Consider the following 17,664-nt stretch of genomic DNA (forward strand, 5'->3'; position numbering starts at 1 on the left):
TTTTTAAAAAAAAAAACTAATAGCGATACAATGGTTTTAGGTATTGGATTGTTTAAACTTTGTTGAATGTTGCTCAAAGCCGTTTGTTTGGTGACATGGGCGTGGTGGCGCAGTGGTTAGAATGCAGTACTGCAGGCTACATCTGCTGACTGCCAGCTGCCAGCAGCTTGGCAGTTCAATTCTCAAGGTTGACTCAGCCTTCCATCCTACCGAGTTGGGTAAAATGGGGACCCAGAGTGTTGGGGGCAATATGCCACCTCTGTAAACTGCTTAGAGAAGGCTGTAAAACACTACGAAGCGGTATATAAGTCTAAGTGCTATATAAATTGGAGAAGTAAATAAAAAACAGGGTTTACCATGATAATTTTTTTTCTCTGGACAGAACAACTTAACTTCTTCTTTTTTTTAAAGTCAGGCTATGTTGGGGAAAAAAGGTAATCCTTGACTTACAACCATTCGTTCAGTTACCATTCAAATGATGAGCTGAACAAAAGAACTTATCAGATCTTAATCAGAACAGAGCTGGCAACCTTGCCTGAAGTCACCCCGACTCTCTCTGAGGCACCCCATATTCCAGTTAAGGACAATAACAAGGAAAACAAGCACTGTGCGGGGCAATCATGAGGGCACCTCATTTAACAACTGCCATGACTTAGTCATAATAGGCAAGCTCCAATATGGTCATATGATGAGGATTGCCTCAACTCCTTCATCCTTGAAGCCAGCCTGACCAATCCCTTAGCTTGTATAGCTTGAAAAAAAAAACAAGTTTTCAAGTTTTGGGCGATAAGATGCCATCAACATGGCTGAAGCCAAAACTGCCAAATATATACGAGCACTGAATCTGCTTGAAAGCATAAGATTTTTTCCCCCCTTATATAGTTTAACTTTTAACTTTGGAAGCTCATCTTAGAGTCATCATGAATATGATAAGGGAAGAAATGATGTTTTACTGTTTAGTTGTTCATTGGGGTCATTTTTTCTTAACAGAAAAAAAATTAAAAATAAAGTTATTTTTTACAGTAATGTTAAGATGGGCCATTTTACTCGGCACATGGATTAGGAAGAAATAGTTTGCTAAAAACAGATGGAGGGTCTTAAATGGTTAACCAACTTCTCTTTCCATAAATATTATTTTAGAATAGAGTAGAGTAGAGTATGAAGAGGAGTTGGAAGGGACCTTGGAGGTCTTCTAGTCCAACCCCCTGCTTAGGCAGGAAACCCTACACCACTTCAGACAAATTGTTATCCAACATCTTCTTAAAAACTTCCAGCGTTGAAGCATTCACAACTTCTGGAGGCAAGTTGTTCCACTAGTTAATTTTTCTGACTGTCAGGAAATTTCTCCTTAGTTCTAAGTTGCTTCTCTCCTTGATTAGTTTCCACCTTTAATTTATTTATTTTAAGTAAAAATATACTTATTTTTCTATAAAATTTGCCCAATGCAAATTATTCAGAATGCAATGGAAAAAGAGTTATTTATAAAGTCTAAGGCTGTCCTGAAATCTTTCAGAGTTTTGTGAAAGTGTTTTTTCCCCTCCTGCAAAAGCAACTTCTGTTTTTTTTTTTTTTACCTCATCTCCTCACGGTGATTACAATCTTTTTAACGTTATTATTTTAAGAGAGTTTTTGAGCTTGCTTTATCATTTGCAAAACGAGGGAGGATCCAACGGTTGCTGGCTTTTGTTAGTCATTTTCCCATCACTCTGAAGTTATCTTGGCTCCAGAATTTCTTGATTTAACATCACAGAAGAAGCTCCCACGTGATGTTTTCTTATATATTAAAGTAAAAATGGTCCCTGATTTACAACCCTAATTTGGATCAGGATTTCTATTGTTAAGCAATTGTTCAATGAGTTACACCCGATTCTAGGACCTTTTTTGCCACAATTGTTAAACGAATCACTGTACAGGTACTCCTCAACTTAAAATTCGCTTAGGGACCATTCAAAGTTACAATGGAACTGAAAAAAGTGACTTATGACCATTTTTCAAACTTACGACCATTGCAACATCCCCATGGTCACGTGATTCACATTCTAATGTTTGACAACGGAATGACGGTTGCAGTGATTCACTTAACAAACGGGACAAGAAAAGTCGTTAAATGGGGCAAAACTCACTTAACAAATTTCCCACTTAGCAACATAAATTTTGGGCTCAACTGCGGTCGCAAGTTGAGGACCACCTGTAGTTAAGTGAGTCGCACAATTTGTTCAACCAGCCTGGCTTCCCACATTGACTCTGCTTGTTGGAAGCCGGCTGGTAAAATGGTGATCACGTGGACCAACCATGGGAGGGTGCAACCCTCATAAATGTATGCCAGTTGCCAAGTGCTGGAAATTTGATCACATGACCATGGGGATACTGCGACGGTTATAAGTGCAAGGACCAATCATTGTTGGGGCCCACTAGCAGGACTGGGAGCAGATTCGGACAGTGAGGAGGTTGGGGAAGAACCTGGGCCAGTCCTGGAGTCTGGGGAAAGCTCTGATGAGGGCTCTGTGTCGGAGGCAGAGAGGGGGCCAGAGCCGGATGCCAGTTATCAGCTGCCTTCGGAGTCAGACATCAGTGAGGCTGATGAACAGCTGGAGCCTGTTCCCAGTGTGCGCATGCGCAGAGTTGCCAGACGAAGGGAATAGCTAAGGAACAGGGGTCGACTTGGGAGTAAGGCCACAGGTGGATGATGAATGGCCCCTCCCAGAGGAAATAAAAAAGGAGCGAAAGGGGAGTGGAGTTTGCAGGAGACAATTAGTTCGCTTAATTGGTTCGTGACCCTTCGAGACTCCTTGCCAAGTTCTGCAGATATCAGCCTGGCAGCTCTCCAAGCCAGATAAGGTCTGTGACTGTAAATCCTCCCTTGAAAGACTTTGCCAGCTGTGAATGAACAGAATTCAGTGTAAATTAATAAAAGGGATTTTTGCCAGGACAAGGAGTTTGCTTCATGCTCTCGGGAAGCCTCGGCCAAAACAGTCGTCAGCAACTTTTTTCAGTGCTTTTGTAACTTCCAGTGGCTGCTAAAGAAATGATTGTTGGTCGAGGACTACCTGTATAGTATAGGAATCAGTGAAGTTGCGATTCTGAAGAAAAAAACTGGAGTAGGAAGAGAGGAACACCCACATAAATCCAGGCAATGAAGGATCACAAAGATTTTTTTCTCTTTTTAGGGGGAAAATAAAGGTTCTTTTATCCAACTTGAATGAGAATGGTTTAAAATGCAGAAGAAACAGTAATTCTACAAACCAATTCAAATAATTTGGAGGATTCACAGTGTCGTCCATTTTTCTACAAAAGAACCTCTTGTAATTTCGTCAGCTGTTCCTTCGCCCATTTCCAGTAAGGAGCACAAATGTATCTTCTTTGTTTTTCTTTCCCTTGTTTGTTTTATTGTTGTATTATTTTTACTTTCGCTTTGTTTAAACTTCCTTTTTATTTCTTCGTTTTTTATGTGGTTGTGAGCAACCTAAAGTAGTCCATGGTGAGATAGGCAGCAAATAAATGTAACAACAACCACAACAATAATAACAATAATAAAAATAGTTGAAAAGAAAAAACTTTGGTTCATTGACATTGCAATACCTGGTGATGCGCGAATTGAAGATAAGCAGCAAGAAAAAAATCACAAAGTACCGGGACTTGCAAATTGAAGTTGAGCGACTGTGGAAAAAGAAATCGTGTGCTGTCCCGATTGTAATTGGAGCCCTTGGAGCAATACCTAAAGGGCTACCTCACTATTTGGAAATTCTAAATTTATCAGACTTGAACATTCTGACTCTACAAAAAACCACCCTACTTGGAACAGCTTATATCCTCCGATGTTACCTTAACAGTTCCTAGGTCCTTGGTTAGGACTCGAGCTGTTGAGCTACCAACCAGCCCCAAAGACTGTGAATCTCACCAAAGATTGACATAATAATAATAATAATAATAATAATAATAATAATAATAATAACAACAACAACAACAACAATGACTATGGCACAAACCAGCAGTGATAATTCCAGTGGTAATTGGCACACTGGGTGCTAGCACTGGAATTACATTTAAAACAGTTAAAATTGACAAAATCACCATCAGTCAAATGCAAAAAGCCGCACTGCTTGGATCTGCACGCATATTACAAAAATACGCTACGACGTCCTAGGCCCCTGGGTGGGGCCCGACTAGTAACCAATGCCAAATCCGGCGAAACAACTGGCCGCTGTGATACAATTGTATAATAATTATAATAATAATAACAACAACAACAACAACAACAACAACAATGATGACAGGCAGCCACTAATAGTATATACCTAGGATTTCCTTTTAAGGGGCACTACTTGGCATAAAATTCGGATGTTGTACAAAAAAATCTAGAGGCTAATTATTGCTAACAAACACCCAGCAGGTTACTATAAAAAGAATTTCAACATGCAGAACTGTGAAAAATCCCTACTTGCTTGATTTACCAGTATAGTTCACAAACCATCTTTTAAAGGCCTAGACACCCATGGCCACTGCAAAAAGCAAACATCACTTCTCAGTTTAACCTTCATGACAGATTAAAATGCTCAGCATTCAGGTGACTTTAGATTGCCTTGGCTACAGATGACCCCAAGATGTTTACAGTCCAAAACATTCGTCATAAAAAACAGTTTCAAACAATTCAGTAGCACCAGCACATGCACATTACAATGGAATATAATAAATCTGTCAATATTTCTTCACAGCACTTTGTGGACGCTCCAAATCTTCTGGAAAAACCTGTTTTTATAAGTCTCCCAAAAGCCACAAAGTAAGGAGTTGTTTTCAGCTCAAGAAGGGACAGCACCAGCCAGCAAGGAATGCCTACCTGTGAATGTCTTCCTGTTGGATCTCCCAGTATGAGGCCCTCAGGAGATGCAGTTTATGCATGTGATCGGATTCTACCTGGAACAGGTGATGTGAAAGATACGCAGATTCCAAGCCAGACAGGGATTTGTAGAAAACAACTGGGACATTAAATTGCATATGGAGGCAAACAACCAAATCAATGCAACTGTGTTGCAGTAGTGCTAGACTTGTCCAAACCTTTAGCATACACTGCACTGGGAATCAACTGAAGTTTTCAGGTGTTCCTTAGGGACATGTCAAAATGAATTACAGTACAGGTAATCAAGGTTCAAGGTTCATTTTATTTATATGCCACCCTATTCCCAGCGGGACTCAGGGCGGCGCACAAACCCAAAGGAGGGGAAGGGAAACACAAGAACTACAACAAAAAGTACAGGGAATTTAAAACAACCAACAGCCACACGCTTCGAGAGGGGAAGGGAAACTCATCGACCCCAGGCCTGCCGACACAGCCAGGTTTTAACGGCTTTTCGGAAGGCCTGGAGAGAGGTGAGAGTCCGAATCTCTGCAGGGAGAGATCCTCGATTTAGGACTGATTGCTGAGCTAGGGTTGCTGGTTGCTGAGCTAGGGTTGTTCAAAGTCATGACAGCTGGACCGTATTTCATTCTGCAAACCGCACTTCCTTCCGGTTTTCAGCCAAACCTGTCCAAGGTGAAGCACAGAATGCGCTTAACGACGCCATGTTCGCTTACTGACCACTGCAAAACAAGCTATAAAATCTTTGGCAACAGTTTTGACTTCCAAGCGTAATAGGCAGGCTCCATGATGGTCCTGTGCCAAGGACTACCTATAATCTGATATTTGCAGTTCATCTTTTCCCCAGTACCAGGGGTGGAATCCAGCAGGTTCTGGAGAACCGGTAGCGGAAATTTTGAGTAGTTCGGAGAATCCGTAGCGGAAATTTTGAGTAGTTCGGAGAATCCGTAGCGGAAATTTTGAGTAGTTCGGAGAACCGACAAATGCCACCTCTGGCTGGCCCCAGAGCGGGATGGGAATGGAGATTTTGTAGTAACCTCCCCCTGCCCCGCCTACCAAGCCACACCCACCAAGCCACACCATGCTCACCATGCCACACCCACAGAACCAGCAGTAAAAAAAATTGAATTTCACTACTGCCCAGTACTGACATTAAATGTCTGAGGAGGTTCTCAGTTATCCAGGTCATAGATGACTTAAAGATGCTGTTTTTAGACAAAGACGGCGTTCCGTTTCTCATCCAAAAAGCTTCCTCAGTTGAGACTGGAGGATGTGGAGGATGGAAGGAGTGCAATGTAGACAAGAGATACCAGTAGGTGCTGTCACATTCCTCTCCTTCTGTTGAGAGCGAGCTATTCCCATTGGTTCCACCACAAATCCGCGAAGCCCTTATCCGCGGAGACATAAGCGCGAAGACTAATTCGTGCCGTTCAAAGCGCTAAGGAAAAACACGACCCTACCGCGATGACATAATCACGGAGGGCAAATCCGCGCATTCCCAAGCACTCAGTACCCTAAACCTAATCCTAAACCTAACCCTAAACCTAACCCTAAACCTAACCCTAAAACAAACCCTAAAACAAACCCCTAAACCTAATCCTAACCCTTACCTTAATTGAAATCGGCTTTCTGCCGCGGCGCCGTTTTAAAGCGCCCTTCTGTTGCCGCGCTGTTGTCGCGGTGGTGATGATGTGCGGTGATGACATCGCGGCTTTAGCGACATTATTTTATCACTGCTATTTTGGCGAGCGTGGTTTTGTCATGCCACGATTCCCATTCTAACACAGATGGACTCTTTTACCCCTCTTTCAAACCAATGGTCCTCTCTATCCAAAATGTGGACTTGGCTGTCTTCAAAATTATTGACGTTAAAACCATGCCTAAGTTAAGAGGGACCGCTATTCTTGGATGGAGGACCAGACTTGTCTTTTCAGGGGCACAAAATAGAGGTTGCGCTCCAAACATGAGAATAGATAAGAAGAAAGAAGTGGTAGCGCGGGATCAAAAGTAATGTCACTAATGTTTAATTAAAATGCAATTAATATAAAGAAATAAATATAATAGAGTAAACAGAGCATTTGCAGGAGGCAGCACATTGCAGATTTCAGAAGCTAAGCAAGAGGAGAGTTGCTCAGCATTAGTTTGGGGGAGATCATGCTATGCCAGGGCCAGGGCCCACCACCCATTACCATTATAGCAATAGCAGTAGACTTATATACCGCTTCATAGGCCTTTCAGGCCTCTCTAAGCGGTTTACAGAGAGTCAGCATATTGCCCCCAACAATCTGGGTCCTCATTTTACCCACCTCGGAAGGATGGAAGGCTGAGTCAACCCTGAGCCGGTGAGATTTGAACCGCTGACCTGCTGATCTAGCAGTAGCCTGCAGTGCTGCATTTAACCACTGCGCCACCTTGGCTCACATAACCAAAACATCTTCCTGTAATCAAGCTTGACTTTCTTTACCTTGTACCACACTGGATGAAAATTTAAAAAGCATGGTAAAGTTAAAAGTTCTCCTAGCACATATGTGCTAGTCGTTCCCGACTCTAGGGGGCGGTGCTCATCTCCGTTTCAAAGCCCAAGAGCCAGCACTATCCGAAGACGTCTCCGTGGTCATGTGACCGGCATGACTAAACGCCGAAGGCACAGGGAATGCTGTTACCTTCCCATCAAAGGTGGTCCCTATTTTTCTACTTGCATTTTTACACTTGCATTTTTCGAACTGCTAGGTTGGCAGAAGCTGGAGCAAGTAGCGGGAGCTCACTCCGTTACGCGGTGCTAGGCATTTGAACCGCCGACCTGCCGACCTTTCTGATCGACAAGCTGAGTGTCTTAGTCAATGAGCCACCGCATCCCTAAAAAAGCATGGTAGCTCTTTTGAAATTTTAAATTAAAATTGCAATGGTACCTTGGTACTCATAATTAATTGGTTCCAGGAAGTGTGATGAGTACCGAAAACGATAAGTACCAAGGAAACTTTTCCCATAAGAAATTAGATAGATAGATAGATGATAGATAGATAGATAGATAGATAGATAGATAGATAGATAGATAGATAGATAGAGATACACAGATACAGATACAGATACAGATACAGATACAGATACAGATACAGATACAGACACAGACACAGACACAGACACAGACACAGACACAGACACAGACACAGACACAGACACAGACACAGACACAGACAGATAGATAGATAGATAGATAGATGATAGATAGATAGATAGATAGATAGATAGATAGATAGATAGATAGATAGATAGATAAAATTTTGTCCCAGTACTCATCGTTTGTTAGGTACTCAACGCACAAGCTAGAATATATATATATATATTCTATACTAGTTTCCCTTTATTTATTTATCAGCATAAATATAACAAAATGTAACAAAAAGGCAACAGTAAAAAATATTGGGTTTCTGTCTGGATGGTCTCTTGTGATGAGCCGAAGACAGAGAGTGGAAGTGTGACCTTCCTCCCATATTTGGGCATACCAGGGGTTGTGACTTTAAATATATATATATCTATATATATATCTATATATATATCTATCTATATCTATCTATATCTATCTATATCTATCTATATCTATCTATCTACCTACCTACCTACCTACCTACCTACCTACCTACCTATCTATCATCTATCTATCTATCTATCTATCTATCTATCTATCATCTATCTATCTATCTATATAATGTTATATTTATGCTGATAAATAAATAAAGGGAGACTAGTATAGATCTATTTCAAGCTATTTAGCTCTCATCAGCTAGCCATACCCTATGTTGGGAATCGAACCTGTGCTCTATTGCCTCTCAGGCAACTGTGTTAACCATTGAGCTACAAGGCTCGACTCCTTATCAGCCAGCCAGACTTTAAACATATATATATCCTTTATTTATTTATCAGCACAAAAAAAAACAAAAAAAAAACACACACACACACACACACACACACACACATATATATATATATATATATATATATATATATATATATATATATATATATATATATATATATATATATATATATATATATATACACACATACATACATACATACACACACACACACACACACACACACACACACACACAAACACACAAACACACAAACGATGAGTACTGGGACAATATTTTCATGTCAGAATGTGTTGAATATCAAATTCAATGAGTTTTAAACAGTTGAGTAGCAAGATACCACTCTACAGGTAGTCCACAACTTACAACAGTTGGTTTATGACCATTTGATGCTACAACAGCACTGAAAAAGTGAATTCCGATCATTTTTCACTTACGACTGTTGCAGAAACCCCATGATCATTTTTCACACTTACGACCGCTGCAGAAACCCCATGATCATTTTTCACACTTACGACCGTTGCAGAAACCCCATGATCATTTTTCACACTTACGACCGTTGCAGAAACCCCATGATCATGTGATTTATATTCGGATGCTTGACAACTGGTTCACATTTATGACAGTTGCAGGGTCCAAAGGTCATGTGATCCCCTTTTGCAACCTTCTAACAAGCAAAGTCAATGGGGGAAGCCAGATTCACTTAACAACGGTGTTACTAAATTAACAGCTTCAGAGTGATTCACTTACCAAATGGGGTGAGAAAAGTCGTAAAATGGGGCAATACTCACTTTAACAACTTCTCACTTAGCAATCTAAATTTTGGGCTCAATTGTGCAAATAAGGGGGAATGGAGAGGTAGGTCAGTTTCTCACTAAACACTCCTGCACCAAGGTTTCCAAAGGAGTATATAGAAAGGGGAAAAAATTAAAAATAAGCTTGTTTTTTTTTGTAAGCGGTCATAGTAATACTCCGTAGATTGAGGAATACCAATCCCCACCGCGTCCTCGCACAGAAAATTGCAACGCATGTCATCAGCATCCCCATCCTAGGTGTTTACACAACTGACATAAAACTCCTGCGCACAGTGAGTTCCTTTCAGTTCAGCACTTTCAAAAGTGCCCGTATTTCACTTTGCACATCATTTAACAACAGATGAAAGGCTGCACTGTATCACTGTATTTCAGGCAACCTTCCTCTCCAGGGCTTGTTTTCTTTAAACTGTCTTAACGTTTTCATATAAACGATGTTGTCATCTTACATGTTTTATGAACTATTTTGTCAGTTTGTAAGCTGTGCCACCACCTTTCACATTTTATGCCTCATCCATTTACATGTACATGTACACCAGGGGTGGGTTTCAACCGGTTCGCGGCGGTCCCTGTGAACCGGTTGGTCGCCGAACCCGGAAGTAAGTAACTTCCGGGAACGGCGAAGGGCCCACCCGCGCCCGCGCGTCCCCGCGCCCGCTTTTTACCCGGTTTTGATGAATTCTGCGCTTCCACGCATGCGCAGGATGCATACAGCGCCTGCACGATCCTCCAGGAGCAGCTGGAGCATCGCACAGACGCTAGTACGAATGCGTGCGCCGCGTGCGTGCACGCGCGCACCGCACACATGCGCAAGGAGGACGCTGGCCTCATTCCAACCGAACCGGTTGGAACAGGGCGAGAAACCCACCCCTGATGTACACACACACACACACACACACACACACACACACACACACACTTTAACTTGAGTAGCAAGCAAAAGCATTTGAAACCTAGATGTTCTTTTTAAAAGAATTCAGAACCGTTACTTTAAATCAGGGCTCTCGTCAAACTTGGAAACTTTTAAGGCTTGTGGACTTCAACTCCCACAATTCCTCAGCCAGTCATGCAGAACGGTGCAAGTAGATATATAATATAACATCAGTTCACCGTGGTAATAATATCTAACCATTTTTAGGCCTTAAATGCAGCAAACTGCAGGCGCCAGTTTTAGGCATGAGAAGGAAGGGACATCAAAACAGATTTCAAAATTCATGGCAAATGTTGAGGCAAAGCTTTTGGATTTTCTTTTAGGCTCCGGCTTCATGGGTAACTTTGGAAGTGGCTAAATCTTATTTTCCTGCTCGTTTAGATGCCACCTCCATGACAATGTTCAAAATGTAAGATCATTTCTGAGAAACCGAATGACATACGAGAACATTGGTTCTAATTTCAGAATTACCAACATAATCCCAGTTAGGAGGAGTGACAGAGACAGACAGAAATTAATCAACCTGCAAAGAAGTGCGGTTCAAGAATATCAGGAACTGCCTCCAGAATATTCCTACAAGAGCAAATATCTGACAGGGGCTAGTAAAGTGATAGAAATGGATTATCTTGAAGTGGCAACAATTCCACGGAACTCAGGTACGTGTTGAGTAGCAGTACGACTATGAGTAAACAAACACAGGATGTGACTGAAAGTGGTAGAAACATCTCCTGAACTTCTTAACATAATCAGAATTATCTTAAAGGGGTAATTAGACTGTGCAGAAATGAACAGATTAACGTTGGTAATTAAAGAGAAGGAAGGATCAGAGCATTATAAGATATGGGGATGTTTTTTTATCACTGGATAGAAAATCAATCTAGACCAAAAGAAACAGAAAACTGAATAATTTGGAAAAGAACTATATATAAAAGAATTAGAGGGGAGGAGTTGAATTAAAAGGCGATTGAAATGTAAATTAAAGGTAAGGTAAAAATAGATTAAAATGATGTAACCGTTAAATATGATGACAAAGATTGTGTCCAGAGGACACACTGTATCAGATTAGTGATATAAGAGTGGTTATGGAAAAAATTAAAAAAAGATTTCTTTTTTTAAAAAGGGGCACATGGCAAACATCTAACCTGACTTATATGGTAGTTCCAGTTGGTAAGAAGAACAAACAAAAGAGAATTGTTGGCTGAAACGTTAACCAACTTTTTTATTTATCTATTTAGTAGCCCCTGGCATAAGGAAATCCAAAGCAACCTGTTTCTTCCAGATTAAAGGATCATTTTTTCTGTGAATGGGTAGAACATTTTTGTTTACCTCAGATGAGCCCAATGGGCCTACAAGCTTGAAGATCCATTACAATTAGTCCTCGTCTTCCCAACATTCATTTAACAGCCGCTCAAAGTTACGACAGTACTGAAAAAAGTGGCTCATGGCCATTTTTCACCCTTACAACCGTTGCAGCATCCCCATGATCACGTGATCAAAACTTGGATGCTTGGCAACTGTTTCGTATTTATGACGGTTGCAGCGTCCCAGTGATCACCGCCATTTTCTGACAAGCGTCGTCAACGGGGAAGCCAGATTCCACTTTACCATGATGTTACTCACTTAACAACGGCAGCGATTCTCTTAACAGCTGTGGCAAGAAAGGTCATAAAATGGGGCAAACCACTCATTTTAACCACTGTCTCGCTTTGCCACAGACGTTGTGAGCTCAGTTGTGGTCATAAACTGAGGACTGCCTGTACTGTAAAGCACATGTAATGCGGTAGACCACCATCGGAAGGCTTGGTTACCATTTAGAAAAGCAATACCTATTGTTCAGGGGGTGTCAAACTCAATTTCATTGAGGGCAGCATCAGGGTTGTGTTTGACCTTGGGAGGGCAGAGGGCGTGGCCAGCTTGATGTTACTCGTGTCAGGCACCTGTGGTTGCCCAAGCGCCCTCCTGAGCTCCGTTTTCACTGGTTGCAGGAGGCTGTCACAGCCGAAAACAGAGCTGGGGGACGGACGGACGACATGCGGCTGTCAGAGGCACTGCGGGTTAGTCCTTCACTGTTTCCAGGGGGGCCACGGGCCGGATCTAAGCACCATGCAGGCCGGATCTGGCCCACGGGCCCTGAGTTTGACACCCTAGGTCTAGTTGAACAGAGAAGTTATCTCCCACAATTATTAGTGGTGCTCAATTTATGGAAGGTCTGCGGATTCAATTTCCAATTAAAAGGAGCAATTGCCTAGCATTGCAAGCAAGACATTTATGGAATATAATGTTGATATCCTCTTTAACTTCTAGGGCAATGGGGTCATAATAGGCCAAAAAAATATATGAGTGAACCTGATTAATGTTATAAAGTCAACACGTCCACTTGCACATACGTCCAAAGTCCATGTTTTTATTTGTTGTTATGCACAACGAGTATTTGTATGAACCTTGTAAAGAAGTAGGACAGCTGGTACTGGGGCAGGAATGTGGGTTAGGACAACAGGAAACATTTCAAATCTCTGCTTGGTGAAAAGTCTTGAGCATTGATTGTTGAGTTGTTGTTTTTTTTAGGCATATCCCAACTAGACATCAAACCCACAAATACGTAGCCCAATCACAAAAACAAGTGGCCAGTCTTAACGCCTGTGTTTTCCTTTCGAGCAATAAATTCCAGACATTTCCAGAAAGAGAAGCTCAAGTTCCATGTGATGAAGAAGGGCATTTCGGCAGCCACTCAGTTCACGCAAGACAATATCAGGCTAAAGACATAAAATAGCCTAAAATGGTAAAAAGCAACTTCCTGTGGTCTCTGAATATCGAAGCCAAATGTTTAAGGACATGCAACAGTGACGGGCACTTTTCTGCTCCTCCCGATGTCTGTTTGTTTTTTAATTTCCTGACCAGCACTTTTAGATAATGAAGAACTTAGGGAGCTGCGACTCTTCTACACTACGTTCTCGAACTTCTGGAAGAGACCACATTTATTAGGAAAGGCAAAGGTTCCCCTTGCACATATGTGCTAGTCGTTCCTGACTGCAGGGCAGAGCTCATCTTGTACAACTTGTATTGTACTCTGTGTTCCCTTTCCCCCTTGAGTTGTTCGCCGCCCTCCCGGAATAGGGCGGCATATAAATAAAACAAATCTAAATCTAATCTAAATCATCTCCATTTCAAAGCCAAAGAGCCAGCGCTGTCCGAAGACATCTCCGTGGTCATGTGGCCGGCATGACTAAATGCCGAGGGTGCACGGAACCCTGTTACCTTCCCACCAAAGGTGGTCCCCATTTTTCTACTTGCATTTTTATGTGCTTTCAAACTGCTAGGTTGGCAGAAGCTGGGACAAGTAATGGGAGCTCACTCCGCTACACAGCGCTAGGGATTCAAACCGCCGAACTGCCGACCTTTCCGATTGACAAGCTCAGGGTCTTAGCCACTGAGCCACTACATTTATTAATGATCATAAATACCAACCTCTGTCGACACAAACCATCTCTTTGCAGTTGAAGAAATGTCAGAAAAAAATCAAGAAATTGGGGTGCTCCTTCTGATCCGTTCAAAGACTCAGCATCTTGTGATGCATTTGCTATTTTTTGGGTTTAAATGGCACCCTCTGTGATCAGCCTCCCATATCTCTTGAGATCTGGACAACTTCTGATTCCCCCAGATTAACATGATCCAGGTTAAGCAATCAACAATCATCTAGTTACAATCCCCAAACTCGCAACCTCTTAAAATGGGAAATGTTGGAATCTTACAACACTGCTGCCAGGTTACATCTACACTCATGCCTGCCAGTTTGTGCAAATCTAACTATACTGGTGAATACCTTTGGACAGGTGCCCTTTTTAGATAACCAAGTTCCTCCACGTGACTCTTTAACAACACTATCAGCCACAGAAACATGCATTCCACTCCAGCATCAAATTAGGTGAATCCAATGGGATTCATTCCAAGCCCAACAACATTTGTGCTTGTTGACAGAAATGCACTGCTATTTTGTTCTATCTACTTTATCAAACCTTTTCTCCAAAAACTTCTTACTCACGAGGAAGCCGAGCTTCTAAAGCTTCAAGCCATTTTGGTCTCAACCCGCTTTTCTTATCCTTGGAAACGCTTGTATATTGCACACCTCTGAGCATTAGTGAATAATGTCAGGGAGCCACTAACTGTCTGGGAATTTATGGATTCTTTTCCACCCTGAATTAGACACCAAAACTTAAAATTCTGCAATCTTGAGTTATTCAAAAATAATAAACACCATTTCTCAAAACATCTTTCTCTTGCCTGATGAATGAACATAATAATCTGTTTTTTTTTAATTTCTAAGTGGGTTTCTTTTAATTTCAAAAGGTATTCAAATTCAAAAATCTGGACAATGCATTACCCTTACACAAGAGGTTCTCTTTTTTTAACTTCAAGTACTGTATTGTAAAAAAGTTACTTTAACTTGTGTGCATTGATAATGTAAGATCGGTCATAATAAAAGTGAGTTTTTAAAATATATAGTAGAACTAAATCTAACTTTCATCTTCATGATTTCTTCAAGTACTTTCATGTACTTACTTCCTGATTTTCCTGGTGCTGTAAATTCAATGTTCAGGCCAGAGGTGTTCACATCATTTGACAAACTTTAAGAGGAAACCCCGGTTTTTAAAAATCTGCATCTTTCATTTCCCAAGGTGGGGTTTAATTTCAAACCATGATGTTCTTTTACAAGATTATATAAAAATGCCTACTGTATTTTCATAACACGGTTTTCTACACAGGACAAGGGAGAACTATTATAATGTCAAAGTTTTGCAGTTCAGAGCAATCAAAAACTTTAACATAATTCATAAAGTACAGTAGTTCTTTTAAAATACAAAAAAGAAAGAGGAGGGAGTTTAAAACTTTGAAACTAAACTTTGTAAATTTACATATTCCCAGGTTGAATGCAAACTACTAGGGGTTTTTTCCCCCCTTTCGGTAACATATATTTTATTTTGCAACCATCCAGTTTTTCATTTCCAAATAACACTCTTCAAATTGGCTGAATCAACTACAGAGATTTAAGATACCCTACAATCTGAAAAACGGGACTGCTGAATAGCATGGTTGTTTAATGGCCTTAATTTAATTCTTGTTGCATAATTAGCTCCATATAGAGGAATGGAAACCCAATTAAGGATACTTATTTTTCTTACCACATAAATTAAGATATATCAAGAAGTTTGTGTAAGCAAGCGATAGCAGTCAGACCCATACTTTATACACAAATGACATGTATTTTTTAAAAATGCATATGGTTGACATCACTCATATAATAGCCATACTTTCACCCTCCTCCCACCTCCCCTTGGTTTTAATTAAGAATGTATGGTTTCATTTTTTATTTTTATTTTCCCTCCCACTGTGGCACAAAGGAATATGACAAAGCATTGAGGACTGACTCCAAGTTTTAGGATCCATTTTTATTTGTGGTTTTTGCTCTTGAGAAATATGGTCAGTATTCCTTCTTTCCCTTAAATTTATTAAGTGCATTTGTGACCAATTAAACCTCAAACAACCTGCAGCAGACGAGACAAGCAATCTGAAAAATGTAAAATTAAACAATTCCAGCATTGAAGAGGGGAGTATCTGCCAACTGTTAAAAAATTTAATGTCACTGCCTTGGAGGGGGGGAGGTTAAAATTCATTTTTGTAAATAATATCCAGTCAAATGGCATATACTTAATACATATGCAAATGTACAACCAGATTAATGGATTTTACTCAACCTTCCAAGAAACCTTGCTTAGAGCTACAGAATTTTCTCCTTTCCTCCCAATCCTTTACTATGAATTCCCCCCCAAAATTTTTTTTAAAAAAATGGGAAAACGCAAAATTTCTTCCACAGTGTGTGATTAAAGTTATTTTCTTCTTCAAACTTAGCAAAAGCTTCACATCTCCAAAATAACCAGTGGAAATTCCTGCTAGAGTTAAAGCATCATAAAGCATACTTAAACACATCATATTATCTGATATTATTATCAAAGCTAATTATTTTACCGCCCAGTGGAATTGAAATATTCACATTTAAAGATCTGTCTGGTTAGTATGTATCACCTTAAATAAATGGCCTTATCTTGAATTTAAATAATATTGTAAAAGTTTCAACTCAACATTTTTCTAGGAGTAAAATCTTGGCTGCTTAAAACAAAATTAAACGAGCAAGTTTTAAAACTGGAAAAATAGATTTAAAATGAAGTAGATGAAAACTAACTTGCAATATTGCATTTCTATATTGGCTGTTTGGAGCTTTTCACCACAAAGAAATCCAATTTCTGGTTTCTCAAAGTTATGTAAAAAAGTTTCTCAACCATCCCAAACTCAAATAGAGACACCACAGATGCAGTCAAGAAAATCCAGCGACCTTAAGCTGTCACATCAACGGAAATCTAACTACAACATAGTTAAGTGTGCAAAAAAGCAAACACTCAAGTAACTGAGTTGTTGAAGGCCTTGCCATGAAAAAGGTACAACTCGTTTGCACCCCTAAAAATAAAATAAAACTTAACTTCTGCTTGCTTTGGATTTGTAAATACATCAGTTGGTGCAGAATTAGCACCAGCTGTTCAAAAACAAGTCCTTTTCCTTTAAAACATACAGATACTTCTTTCTTTTTTTTTTTTTTTTTGCTGATAAATTCTTCTCTCAAATCATTCTCAAGAGAGGGATGATCTTTAAAGTTACGCAAGAGAGCTATGACAAGCTCACAAGCAATTTACAGGGAAGGATGAAAAAACAGAAATGCTTTTAGCATGGGACTGGGATAGGGGTCTTCAAACAATGGGTCACCTGGAAGAGGGGGGGTTTCCTGGTCCTCTTCAAACAGTGGGTCGCCTGGAAGAGGGGGGGGTCCTGGTCCTCTTCAAAAGTCGACGCAACATTTTTAAAAAAAATCACTACCCTATGTTTTGCCTGGCCTTTTGCGATTTAATCAACCCAATAAAATTATGAATCTTCTTCACATAGGGGGCTGCACTTAGTAGGTTGGGGGTCTAAAAAGTCTTCTTATCCTGACCTGAAGCAGCTCTTTAACAACTTTACAGTAACAAGAGTTGGAAGGGACCTTGGAGGTCATCTAGTCCAACCAAGTTACACCATGTGCTTCGAGGCATTAAGAAAAAAAATTGGCTGCGAGGGAAGGGGGCTAAATGACCCTACTTTTTTTTTCAAATT

At 40.5% G+C, this 17,664-nt stretch overlaps 1 protein-coding gene across 2 annotated transcripts in view; it reads right to left on the reverse strand.

Annotated features, from left to right (window-relative positions):
- PDE3A (phosphodiesterase 3A) overlaps positions 1-17,664 on the reverse strand; it is a 312,291-nt gene that overhangs the window by 292,113 nt on the left and 2,514 nt on the right. The gene's annotated exons all lie outside the window — the stretch shown is intronic.

The sequence above is a fragment of the Thamnophis sirtalis genome, unplaced genomic scaffold, assembly GCF_051295495.1.
Source record: "Thamnophis sirtalis isolate CommonGarterSnake01/CBP01778 unplaced genomic scaffold, rThaSir2_p1.2 scaffold_9, whole genome shotgun sequence".
NCBI classification, from domain to species: domain Eukaryota; kingdom Metazoa; phylum Chordata; class Lepidosauria; order Squamata; family Natricidae; genus Thamnophis; species Thamnophis sirtalis.